The following is a 12027-nucleotide window of genomic DNA, read 5'->3' as shown; positions in this document are numbered from 1 at the left end:
AACTTTCCCTCCCAGATCTAAACTTGACTTCTAGAGTTTAAAACCATGTCTCAGCTGCTGTTTCTTTCTGGAAGTTCCCCTCAGCGACTAGATACTCCTTGCCCTGGAACATCCAACCATGGCTGCATCCTTCTCACTCTGCAATATCCTTCCACCAGGCCAGTCCCCTGATAGCACTGGTGCGTGCCTCCTGGGGCATCTATTTTGTAGAGAGGCCCAGGCCAACAAACCTTTATTCCCCTTCTGCTTCTGATTTTGATTTCTTGACTTCAAGAACATGCCTCCATGCTAGGTAACTTCAATCCTTACCCCCTTTTATGTGCTTTCTTCCTCTATTAGAATGTAAACTCCTGGGGAGGCTAGGTGGCCCAGTGAATAGAGCACCAGCACTGGAGTCTGGAGGACCCGAGTTCAAATCCGACCTCAGAAACTTAACACAAAAAGCTAGCAGTGTGATGTTGGGCAAGTCACTTAACCCCAATTGCCCTACCTTCCCCCCTCCAAAAAGCAAAAAAAAAAAAAAAAGAATGTAAACTCCTTAAAGACAGGAACTGTCTTTTATTTTGTATTGTATTTATATTTTTTTGCTTGTATTTATATCCCCAGTGCTTAGCACAGTGCCTGGCACAATGTAAGCTCTTAATAAATGACTGTTTCTTTCCTTCCTTAAGTCAACTCAAGTCAGTTTTTGACCTTCTATGTGAAAATATTCCTTCCAATGAAATAGCTTCCTCTCCCCTCCCCCATACCTTCCCATTCTGGGACTATGCCTCCCCCTTAAATTCTTCAAGGAATTCCATCCAAATGTTAGGTGCCTTTTGACATTTTCTTTTGACATTGAGATGATGCCAATGGAACATGGATATTCTTCCAATTATTACTCATTCTTACCCACTTTCTTTTCAATCAGATATATCTATAGATCAGAAATTTCTATTGTCTATTTTAGGTCATGGTAGTAGACTGAAGCAAGACAATGGTGGCTCATTCATACAGTTTCTGCTTACATGCTATCCATGATAGGAAACTCTCTACTTAAAAGGTAATTCTTCTGTCATCTGGCAGTTCTAATTGTTAGACTATTCTTGATAGTCAGAGTCAAGATCTGTCTTCCTATAGCATCCATGGCCTGGTAGAGCACACCTACCATCTAAAACTACACAGAAACCATTCAAACATATCATAAGAACTCTCATCCTCCTCTTTCTCCCTCTCTCGAACCCAATTTTTTTTCATCTTCAGTCTATTCTAGTTTCTTCAACAATTCCTCATATCCCATCCCATCTTGGCTTCATTCCAGAGTATCAACATTCCTCCTAAAACATGGCACTGAGATTGAAAACAGTACTCCAGACTCAAGCTGACCACTGCCAAGTACAGCACAACATCTCCCTTGTCCTATATACTATATTGATATAACCCAAAGAGGTCAAAGCACATTACTTGACAGTTAATCAAAATCTAGAGGTCTTTATTTCACATGAAATACTCTATCTTCCCAAATCTGTATTTATAGACTTGGTTTTTTGAACCTACATGCTGTGTTTCATAATTATCTTTATTAAATTTCATCTTATTGGCTTTGGTATATTATTCCAGCTTATCAAGATCTATTGGCATACTGATTCTGTCATCTAATATGTCAATTCTGTCATTTTTGTTTCATGTTACCCCCATATTTGATAAAGATGCCACCAATGTCTTCATTCATGACACTGAATTAAAAATAAAAACCTCAAACAATGAGCTAAAACCATTTGAAGTGCAGAACTCCAAAGAATATAACAGCAAGGACTGTCCTACAAGCTAATATTAATATATTATTCAATGTTTTAATTGATTAATGCTGCATAAACTTAGCTATTAATCTACCTAATTATAGTAGTCACATTTTTTATCTTATCCAGAAGGATATCATAAGAAAATTTTTGTTTAAATCAAGATCAGAATATGACATAGGCATAAAGTGTTATCTATCTGTCTGATAAAACTATAATTTTTTTTTAAAAAGATAAGCTTAGTATGGAATGTTATTTGTGAACCCACACTAGCTCCTAGAGATCACTAGGTTATTACAGAAATGCTCACACACTAAAATTAATGATCCATTTAAAGTATTTTGTGGCTCCTTGTTCTATAGGGGTAGCATGGCATGGTACAGGGAAAGACAAAATGAATACTGAGTTGGAAGACACTGTTTTGAATTCTTATTAGCTGTTTGATGTCGGGCAAATCACTGAAGCCCTGTAAACCTAAAGTTCCTTCTTTTTAAATTAGGCAGGTTAGAATAGATGGCCTATAAAATCCCTTTGAACACTAGATTGTACAAATCTACCTTTTTTAAAGTGAAAATTATATTGGTTCATTTTCTACCTTCTGACCCATCTACAAATATTTAGGACTTTTTGGTGATTATCTCCAGCGGTTCAACTGTCATATCTATTAGGTTTGTTTCTCTATACTGCCACATTTAACCAGCAGACTTAGGGTCATAGACTTAGAATGAAAGGGAACTACAGATATCATTCATGCCCACCTTGTCACTTTGAGCAAGAGGAAACAAACTCTGAAGTGATCTGGCCAAGGTCTCAAAAAAGAGTAAGGAAGCCAAGATTCTAAGTCCTGCCTCCAAGGCTAGGAGTCCTTATACTCTACCACACTGCAAAGTGGTGGGATAAAAATAAAATAACATGTAAATAAATATTGAGAGAAATAAACTGTAAATCCACATATAATTGAAAGCAAATACCTCTTTGACAAATCTTTAAAAACAGAGAAAGAAGTACTTGGAAGGGAAGGGAGTCAGAGGGAGGGGGAAAGAGAGAGAGGGAGGAAGGGAAAGGAGGGAGAAAGAGAGAACCTGTGCCCTAATTTTAAATTGGCCCCCTCCCAAACTGCATCAATTCATATTCAAATTGGTCTATGATCTCATCCATGTCCTTATTCTCTCCTACAACACAGACAACAATACAGCCATCTCTGCCCATCCTCTGGTCCTCTTTCTGTTGTACTCTTATCCATGTCTCCCCATAATTTTGCCACAGGGAGTTCACTCAATATTCTGAGCACCTTCCACTTTTTCTCTTGACATCCTCAGGATACCCATGGAGCATGTAAGCTCAACCTTGGGCATACCTTGCTCTCCCAGTGCTTGAAATGCTCAGTAGCTAACTCAGATCCAAGATGGGTCTTTCCAATAAAATTCAGTTCCATTTTTTTTAAGAAACCACAGTGTTCCAGACCATGAAGCCATAGAACATCACTGTAATGACACTACCACTTGAAGAGATGAGCCTTTTTTCATGGAGAAGCTTGGGGTCATTAAAAAAGAATTTTACATTTTCTCATAAGCAACGTTAGGCTCTTGCACCTTATCATCACTGGCCCTTCTCCCAAAAAGATGCCTGAATGATTATTAAATGATTATTAAACTCCTAATTCTCCTTTCGCATCTATATAAAAATGCTTATGAGTATAAATAATCTACATTTACATATGAGAGCATTCTTGATGAGAGTGCAAGAAGGAAATAGGCTTTCAAATGTAAAATTCCACCAGAGACCATTCTTCAACAATTACAAAATTGTCCAGAAAGATGCAAAGAATGAAGATTTCACTGGGCTTATTGTTTGGTAATGTCTGTCTCCTACGAATATGTCAAATTTAGAAATAGATCCTTAAAGTACCCAATAGAAATAACTTTGTTCAAAGACACCATCTTTGTCGTCGTCGCCCCCCACCCCCTCCCCAGCAAGGATGGCACAGGTATTGTAGGCTCAAAGGTGTTTCCCACTGATAGGAGGAGACGCAGGAGAATTCAATCCCCTAAAGAGGGTGAAGCCCTCCAGATGCTGATGTTTTTGGATGACACTGAGCTGATTGCATTTGGAAACAACATAGCATATCCTCTAATGAGATTCACAATCTCTCAAAAAAAGAGTTTGGACTAAATACCCATGGAGGAAAAATGAAAAACAAAAACAAGTGGATGACAAATGCTTATTGTTTAGACTATGACATGCAATTAAACAGTAAGCCTATAAAGCTCATCCATCAGAATACATCTTATACATATTGTTTTTTGAATGGACAATAAGATGGGCCCAGAAATAAATAGGAAGACGAAAGTGAAGATTCATATGGGCTTAAATTGCCACAGACAATATGTTATTAGACAGTATGAGACCTAAATTTGGAGTTAAGAAATACCTGAATTTAAATCCCTATTCTGTGAACTTTATATGTATATATATGTGTGTGTGTGTGTGTGTATGTATGTATGTATATAATCACGAGCAAATCACAGCTTCAGACTGATAGAGCATTTATTAAGTGTTTACAATGCGCCAGACACTGTACTAACTGCTAGGGTTACCAGAAAACCAGATCATCCCTACAATCAAGGACCTTATATTCTAATAGAGCAAGGTGAATGACCAAGGAGAACTAGAAAATAGAATCAGGGAGACATAGGAATTAAGCTTTGGGTGAAGAGGTGGGGCAGTATGGAGAGTAAACTAGAACAAGAGTTAAGTAATCCTGCCTGGAGCAACAATCCTACTCAGGAATTCACCAATTAGGAGAGAAGGTGCCAGGGTGGGCAAGACAGCTGGGGATGATGTGCACAGTTCAGAGTGATGTCCTCATATGTAAGATGGAGATAATAAGACTTATAATACCTATCTCATAGGGTGGGCATGATGATAAAATGATATTATGTATATAACGTGCCTTGTAAACCTCAAAGTGTTACATAAGTGTCCATTATTACCTTTATTATACTAAGGATTACAGAGTTAGTTATTTAAAGCTAATGAACCTCTATAAAAGCAATATTGTTGCCTTTATCACAGAAAGAATAAAAATACACACATGTATTATAATCATATGCATTTATATTTGTATGCAAATATATATCTTATATATATATATATATATATATATATATATATATATATACACACACATAGAATTTTAAAATCCTCATCCAAGGTGTAAATCTTTTATGAGCTTCATAGAAAGCTTTAAGAGTTGCCAGTATTAGGGTGGCTAGGTGGCGCGGTGAGTAAAGCGCCAGAGTCAGGAGGACACCTGAGTTCGGGTCTGGCCTCAGACACTTAACACACACACACACACACACACACACACACACACACACACACACACACAAACTAGCCGTGTAACCTTGGGCAAGTTACTTAACCCCAATTGCCCTCCTAAAAGCTAAATAAATAAATAAAAGGGTTGCCAGTATCAGAGATATGATAAACATCCAACTTAATAAACTAGTCAAACTTTACAACAGTAATAACCTGGCATGTTCAATAATAGAGATTTTGGCTAAACTAAAAGGAAAAAAAAACTCAAAAAGTTGCTTTGAGAGACATTAAGGTTCTCAAACAGAGGTGGGATGATCACTTGCTGGTGATAATAGAGAGGAGGTTCATACATCAGGTAAAAAGCTGGCATAACACTATCTCTAAGGTTTGAAGATTTAAGATTCCACAGATCTAATTTTGTGAGAAAAAAAATCTAGAAAACCTATATAATTCCTAGGTTAGTCCTGTCTATTATCAATCCTACTTGACCTTTACTTAATTGATTTAAGTAAGATTGCCAGTGTTCTGGCAAAGTTTTGTAATTCTAGAACTAAGAAAATGGAAGACTCTCAGAAATAACGAGAAATTAGACCAGGCTTTTTAAAAAAATCATCTATGAGATGTCCACAAAAATTCAAGACATTGGTACTACATGATCAGTTCACTGGTGATCCATGACATCAAATGCATTAACAAAAAGTTATTGGTTAGAAGGGGTAATAAAAGGATCCAAAAGGTAACTTTTAAAACTTGCCTTGAAGGCTGATTACATCATAATTTAATGGTGTTTATACAAGGTAATGAGTCAAAATCTGTCTCTGGGCTATGTGCTAGTGATAAGGAGCTTTGTAAACCTTAAAGCACAATACAAATGCAATGATATCATTATTGTACTAGGGCTAAAATAGAAAAATATCTACTAGTCCACATTGTTCAGTATTTTAGTTATTTGAAAAGAAAAAATAATATTGGGAGATTGAAACATCTTCCTAAAGGTTTTTAAGAAGATTAAAACACCTCCTTCCATCCAATCTCCCCCCATAGTCTCCTGACTTTCATGCCTCTACGTGTTGGACTCAGAATTATGCAACACAGACATGCAATCCTAGAAAGCCATTTTAATGCATTCTTAAGCTAAGTTAAGAAAGGCATAGCAGCAGTTGCTGGCCGGGAGTTTCTCTTCCTTTATCTCCAGTTCCCCATGACCTGGCCCTGCCAGCGCCACTGCTGCTGTCCTTTAAGGTGACCAGGCCTGGGATGTAAGCTGCCCGCAGGTCGGTGGGCAGGAGGTTATAGCAGGGATTTGTGACCCTAATGATGTCTGGAAACAAAAGAATGCCTGCCTTCCTAGAGTGAGACAATCTCTTCCAAGTGGATTGGGACCATCCATGGGACATATGAATCTTCATATGGTATATGAAGACCTATGGTACAAGATTGGAATCCCCCAACAGCAACCCATAGGTGAAATTTGTCACACCTTGTTACCATCCTAATGCAGACACCCAAGGCAATATCTGTTTGGACATCCTCAAGGACAAGTGGGGTCAGCGCTGTATGATGCCAGGCCCATCCTGCTATCTAGCTAAAGCTTGCTGGACATTGACAACCCATTGAACGTGCAGGCTGCTCAACTTTGGACAAATTCCACAGCCTTTAAAAAGCACCTGCTGATGGGTGACTGGGTGGTGCAGCAAATGGAGCACGGGCCCTGGAGTCAGGAAGACCTGGGTTCAAGTCTGGCCTGGGACACTTAACACTTACTAGCCCTGTGACCTTGGGAAAATCACTTGGCCCCAACTGTCCTGTCCTCCTCCCTCCAAAAAAAAAAAGCAAAAAGAAAAACAAACTATATTCAAAAGCACCTGCTGAAACCTACATAAAGCAGGTGACTAGCCAAGAGCCCTGACCCTGGCTGCCTAGCCTACCTTCCTTCATCTTGTGTGTATGTGTAGTGTTTGTGTATGTGTGTGTGTGTGTGTATGTGTACGTGTAGTGTTTGTGTATGTGTGTGTGTGTGTGACTATCTTTTCCCCTTCCCCATAACCTGTCTTCTTCCTCTTCTCTCTTCTGTACAGGATTCGTATCATAGACTGTTTAACTTTTCTCTCTTTTTTAACTTAAATTCCAGTCCAACCCTCAACATTAACGTATAAATAAATATTTGTAGGTTTTTTTTTGTTTTGTTTTGTTTTTGTTAAAGAAAGGCATAGCATTAAGAACTTGGGTTGGTAGGGATAGAAAGGGAGGGCAGGCACAAATGGTCTTGTTGAGCTCTACCCTGGTCAGACACCTAGAATATTCGGTTCTAGGCACCACTTCAGAAAAACTGGATAAACTGGAAAGTTACCCAATAACAGGGCTTCCAAGACAGTGAAGGGACATGTATCTGTTGAAGATATATTTAAGCTATAGTAAAGAATATTGGGCATATTTAATAAGGGCATATTTAACCTATAGTAAAGAAGACTTGGGGAGGGGGAGACCTGATAGCTTTTCTCTAGTATCTTAAGGGCTGTCCTGTGGCAGAAGAGTTAGACTTGTTCTCTTTGGTCTCAGAAATCATTGGTTAGAAGATACAAAGAGGCAAACTTAAACTTCACAAAATAACCATTCAAGATACCCCAAAGCTGGGGCGGCCAGGTAGCACAGAGAGTAAGAGCACCGGCTCCAGTGTTGAGATAGACCTGGAGATCGAATCCGGGCTCAGACACTTAGCACCTACCCAGAAATAACTGGCCGTGTAACCTTGAGCAAGTTACTTAACCCCAATTGCTTAGGGGCAGCCAGGTGGCTCAGCGAGTAAGAGCACCGGCTCTGGTGTCGTAGGGATGACCTGGATCAAATCTGGGCTCAGATACTCAGCACCACACCCAGAAATAACTGACCATGTAACCTTGAGCAAGTTACTTAAACCCCGATTGCTTAATTAAAAAAAAAAAAAGATACCCCAAAGCTGAACAGACAACTTCCCCCTCCACAGAGTTCTTCAGGAAGAGGCTGGACAAACAAATACTAACTCAGGTCAGGTAAGAGTGTATTAAAATGCCCTGAATTCCTACTAACTGACATTTTGGGACACCGATTCTGTGAGGAAGTAAGTGGAAGAAAGGGAAACCTGGACCTGAGAGCTTTAAGAGGGGCATGGTGAATACTAACAGACTTGTGCATTTTCATTTTTTTACTTTAGTCAATAAGCATTTATTAAGCTCCTATTATATGCCAGGTACTGTGCTAAGCACTAGGGATAAAAACAAAGAGGCAAAAGAAAAGTCCCTACCCTCAAGAAGCTCACAATCTAATGAAATGGCATTTCATGGTGGTCCATTATCTGTCTCTATTCTTCATCATGCCCTTTAGATAGAGGTCTAATATTATTAATAAGGGCTTTCTTCCCAAAAAATGGAGGAATTTCTTCTTTCTCTTGAATTCATTATCCTATGTGATGTTATGGGGGGGGGAGGGGTCACTCAACAAGCTATCTGTTATTATGTGAACACGGAATCCAATCTCTGTAATAAGCCACTCTCTGCTGTCTTAAAAGAAATGCCCGTCAAAATTGAGGCATCATTTATTTTTAATGAGATTAAACTAGGCGTTAGTCTTACCTTAGGTGGTGCAGAAAAAAAAAATCTTTCCTGTGCCAGTAAGCTTTTCATGGTTCTCAGTTTTCTTTCATGAGACTATAAGGTGACAAATTATCTATTTTAAAAATCTATTAGCACAGATAAAAGTTGTCTTGTCTGTTAGAGGTTTGCTGTTTGAAGTTTTGGAATTTAGCCTCTTTCTGACAGAACAGCTTTTTCCCATAGGAGTTTTATGATTTTATACAACAAATATAAGAAAACAAAGAAAGTTTTATTACTTTATTAACCAAAAATGGGGCAAGAGGAAAAAATAGGGAAAATGACACTGAAAATCCCACCATCAAACAAAACAAAAGCTAGCAAACCCTCTTTTTTCTCCCTTTAATAGGCATTCTCTGTTACATTAACATTGCACCACTGATCTCAAATAGGCAATACTGAGCTGTACATCCTTCACGTTAACAAGCTACACAGAGATTTGCACAATGGGGACAGCCCTTTAAGGCCACGTCTACACATGGTAAATGTCATTTCAGAGAACAATCAGCACAGTTTAGCGTTCAGGATACACTTACACCATCAGCGGCTTGGTGTTACATGCAAAAGAGGAATGGAATTAGGACCACTGGACAGCTAGAGTTGGCTCATGGGCATGTAGTCCTAATCCTTTTGTTCACAGAGCTGGGGGGATGCATGCAGGGAGATACGTGGCAGCAGTGTCTAGAGGAAAGAGAAGGCAGGATTATGGTGTGCTGCTCATCACAATTCCTATCAAACAACACAAAAATCCTAGCACTTGGTCTAGGGAGAACAGACCGATTCACTCAGTCATGGGTACTAGTTTCCCAATATGGAAAGTAGGCTGTTCTGGGAAGACATTCCAGCTCAGTCTGGTTGACTTCAAGAGGAAGTTCCCTGCCAGAACTGTTCAATGGTTTATAATAATGACTGTCAAAACAATCCATTAGGGATGGGCTCAACCACACATAACCCTCTCCTTTTTTTACATCCCAGTTGGACAAACAAAGCCAACTTCCCAGCCATTGGAGTCTATGTTCTTCATCTTCAGCTTCTTCATTCCCCCTCCCACCAAAATGATGGGTTCTAATGGGTGAACCTTTTGCCATATCTTACCTTGGAAACAAGGCTCTATATCACTTCCTATCCCTTTTGAAACCATGTGGCTACATATGTACACTATCCCTTTCTAGATTCCCTTTATTGTCTTCCCCCATTAAAATGCAGACTCCTAGAAGGGAGAGATCTGCATATATTTGTCTATTGTCTCCAACCATTAGATTGTAAACTCCTTGAGGTCAGGGACTGCCTTTTTCCTCTTCTTGTATCCCTAAAACTTAACACAGTGTTTGTCATCTAGTAGTATTTAATGAATGCATTATGAATGAATTAATGACTGCCTTTATATATGCCTACTTTCAATTATAGGTATGTCTAATGTTCTGAAAAATTCACACTTCAAACTGTCATCATCAGCTAAGCAGTCAGGAACACAAAGCAGTCATTCCCTGAAAGAGCATGAGGACAGAAAGGTACAACTTATCAGCACAAAAGGCACTAACAACAACAGCTGGTTTATATAGTGCTTTAACAACTTATCAGCACAAAAGGCACTAATAATAACCACCCACATTTATACAATACTTTAAGTTTTTCAAGACTTGTATCTCATTTGTATCTCAGCATACCTGTGAGTTAGGTGCCATTGTTATAAGTACCTCCATTTTAACAGATAGGAAACCAAGTCTCAGAGAGATTAAGTGACTTACCCAAGGTAATATAATTACTAAGAGTCATAGGCAGAATTCCAAAACAATCAGATTCAATAAGTATTTAAGTAAGGCCCTGTGCTAGGCACTAGTGACAGGAAGACAAAAAATCAAAAAAGGTCCATACTTTCAAGAAGCCAAGATTCTACTAGGGAAATGACACATAGAAATAAATACATAACTTGAGAAAGGAGAGAACACAAATTACTCTGGAGTCCAAAAGGGCTTCTCCTAAAAGGTGGCCCATAGGCTGAACCTTTAATGAGGCTAGGGATTTTAATAAGTAGGGGCAAGGGTAGCAAACATTCCAGGCATGAGGGGACAGCCTGTGAAAAGACAAGGACGAAGGAAATGGAATGTTAAGTCCAGGGAACAGCAGTTGGACCAGTTTGGATGGAATGTAGAGTACCTAAAGTGCCATTAAGTGAAATCAGCATGGAAAGGTAGGCTAGAAAAGGACTGTGAAGAATATACCAAGCTGAGGCATTTGAAGTTTACTGTGAAAGCAATACGGAAGCACTGAAGCTTGAGTTTGGGAAGGACATGGTCAGATTTGTGTCATATGAAAATTATTCTGATACCTGTGTGGAAGATTGATTGGGGCAGAGAGATCCAGTCAGACAATCAATTAGGAAGCTGTTGCAATATTGCAGCCAAGAGGTAATGAGGGTGAGAATTAAGGTGGTAGCCATGTGAATGGAGAGGAAGGAACAGGTACAACATAAATTATAAAGGTAAAATCAATAAGACTTGACAAGCCATTGGACAAGAGGGATGATGGAGAAGTGATACAGGACAATAGCTTAACAGGATGATGCACAGTAGAGCCAAATGAAGATTCATTAAGGATGGGAAAGACTGGGTAGGTTTGTAAAGCCACAGAAAAGGTGTTACTAAATAGGGGGAAACTGAAGATGAAAGTAAAATAATGAGAAGGAAGGGCCAAGGGACAATTTCAGGAAATGGGTTGGAATCCTCATGCAAAGGAACTGTCCTGGAGCAAGAAGAAGGGCTACCTCTTTGTCAGGGAATGGAATAAGGAGTAAAGAGCAGAAGATGATGTGGAAGGGTTCAGAGGCACAAATGGGAGAAGAGGGGAGGTCAGGACAGAGGGCCTCTATTTCCTCAGCCGATCGAGCAATGAGGTCATGTGTTGGGAACGAGGGTGAAGGAATAGTTGTAGAAGGTTTGAGAAGAGAAAGTTTAGAAATGATACTGTGGGAATAGACAGTCATTCAGGGATGAATAAAAGGATAGCCACACAGCAGTGAAGGACTAGCTAAGATTATATAACATAAAGGTGTTATGCATCCAGAGGTTAAATGAAATATAACCGGGATTGGGGAAGGGAAGTGGCGTTCTGGGCTTTACCATGGGGTTTGGTTTTTAATGTGTTAATGATGTTATTATGAAATGATAATGGTAAAGGCAAGCATAAGCAGGATGTGCCTATAAAATAATTTAGATGATGCTTAGGAACAGCTGGCCTGATTATTAATAGTTTGATTTTATTACAGAAATTATATCACTGAATTAATGAAAAACAGAAGTTAA

At 39.1% G+C, this 12027-nt stretch overlaps 1 protein-coding gene across 11 annotated transcripts in view; it reads right to left on the bottom strand.

Annotated features, from left to right (window-relative positions):
• Positions 1-12027, bottom strand: part of FAM110B (family with sequence similarity 110 member B) — a 214833-nt gene that overhangs the window by 190302 nt on the left and 12504 nt on the right. For 7 of the 11 annotated variants that reach the window (XR_011170665.1, XR_011170667.1, XR_011170666.1 and 4 more), the window contains exon 2: positions 9262-9406. The exons of the other annotated variants lie outside the window; for them this stretch is intronic. The gene's annotated coding sequence lies outside the window, so the exon portion shown is untranslated. The remainder of the gene's footprint in view (positions 1-9261; positions 9407-12027) is intronic. 11 annotated transcript variants of the gene reach the window in all.

This window comes from Petaurus breviceps, unplaced genomic scaffold (assembly GCF_028583685.1).
Source record: "Petaurus breviceps papuanus isolate PSGF00001 unplaced genomic scaffold, PetGlider_PUasm1.0 38, whole genome shotgun sequence".
Classification (NCBI taxonomy): domain Eukaryota; kingdom Metazoa; phylum Chordata; class Mammalia; order Diprotodontia; family Petauridae; genus Petaurus; species Petaurus breviceps.
This window is presented reverse-complemented; position numbering and strand designations above follow the sequence as displayed.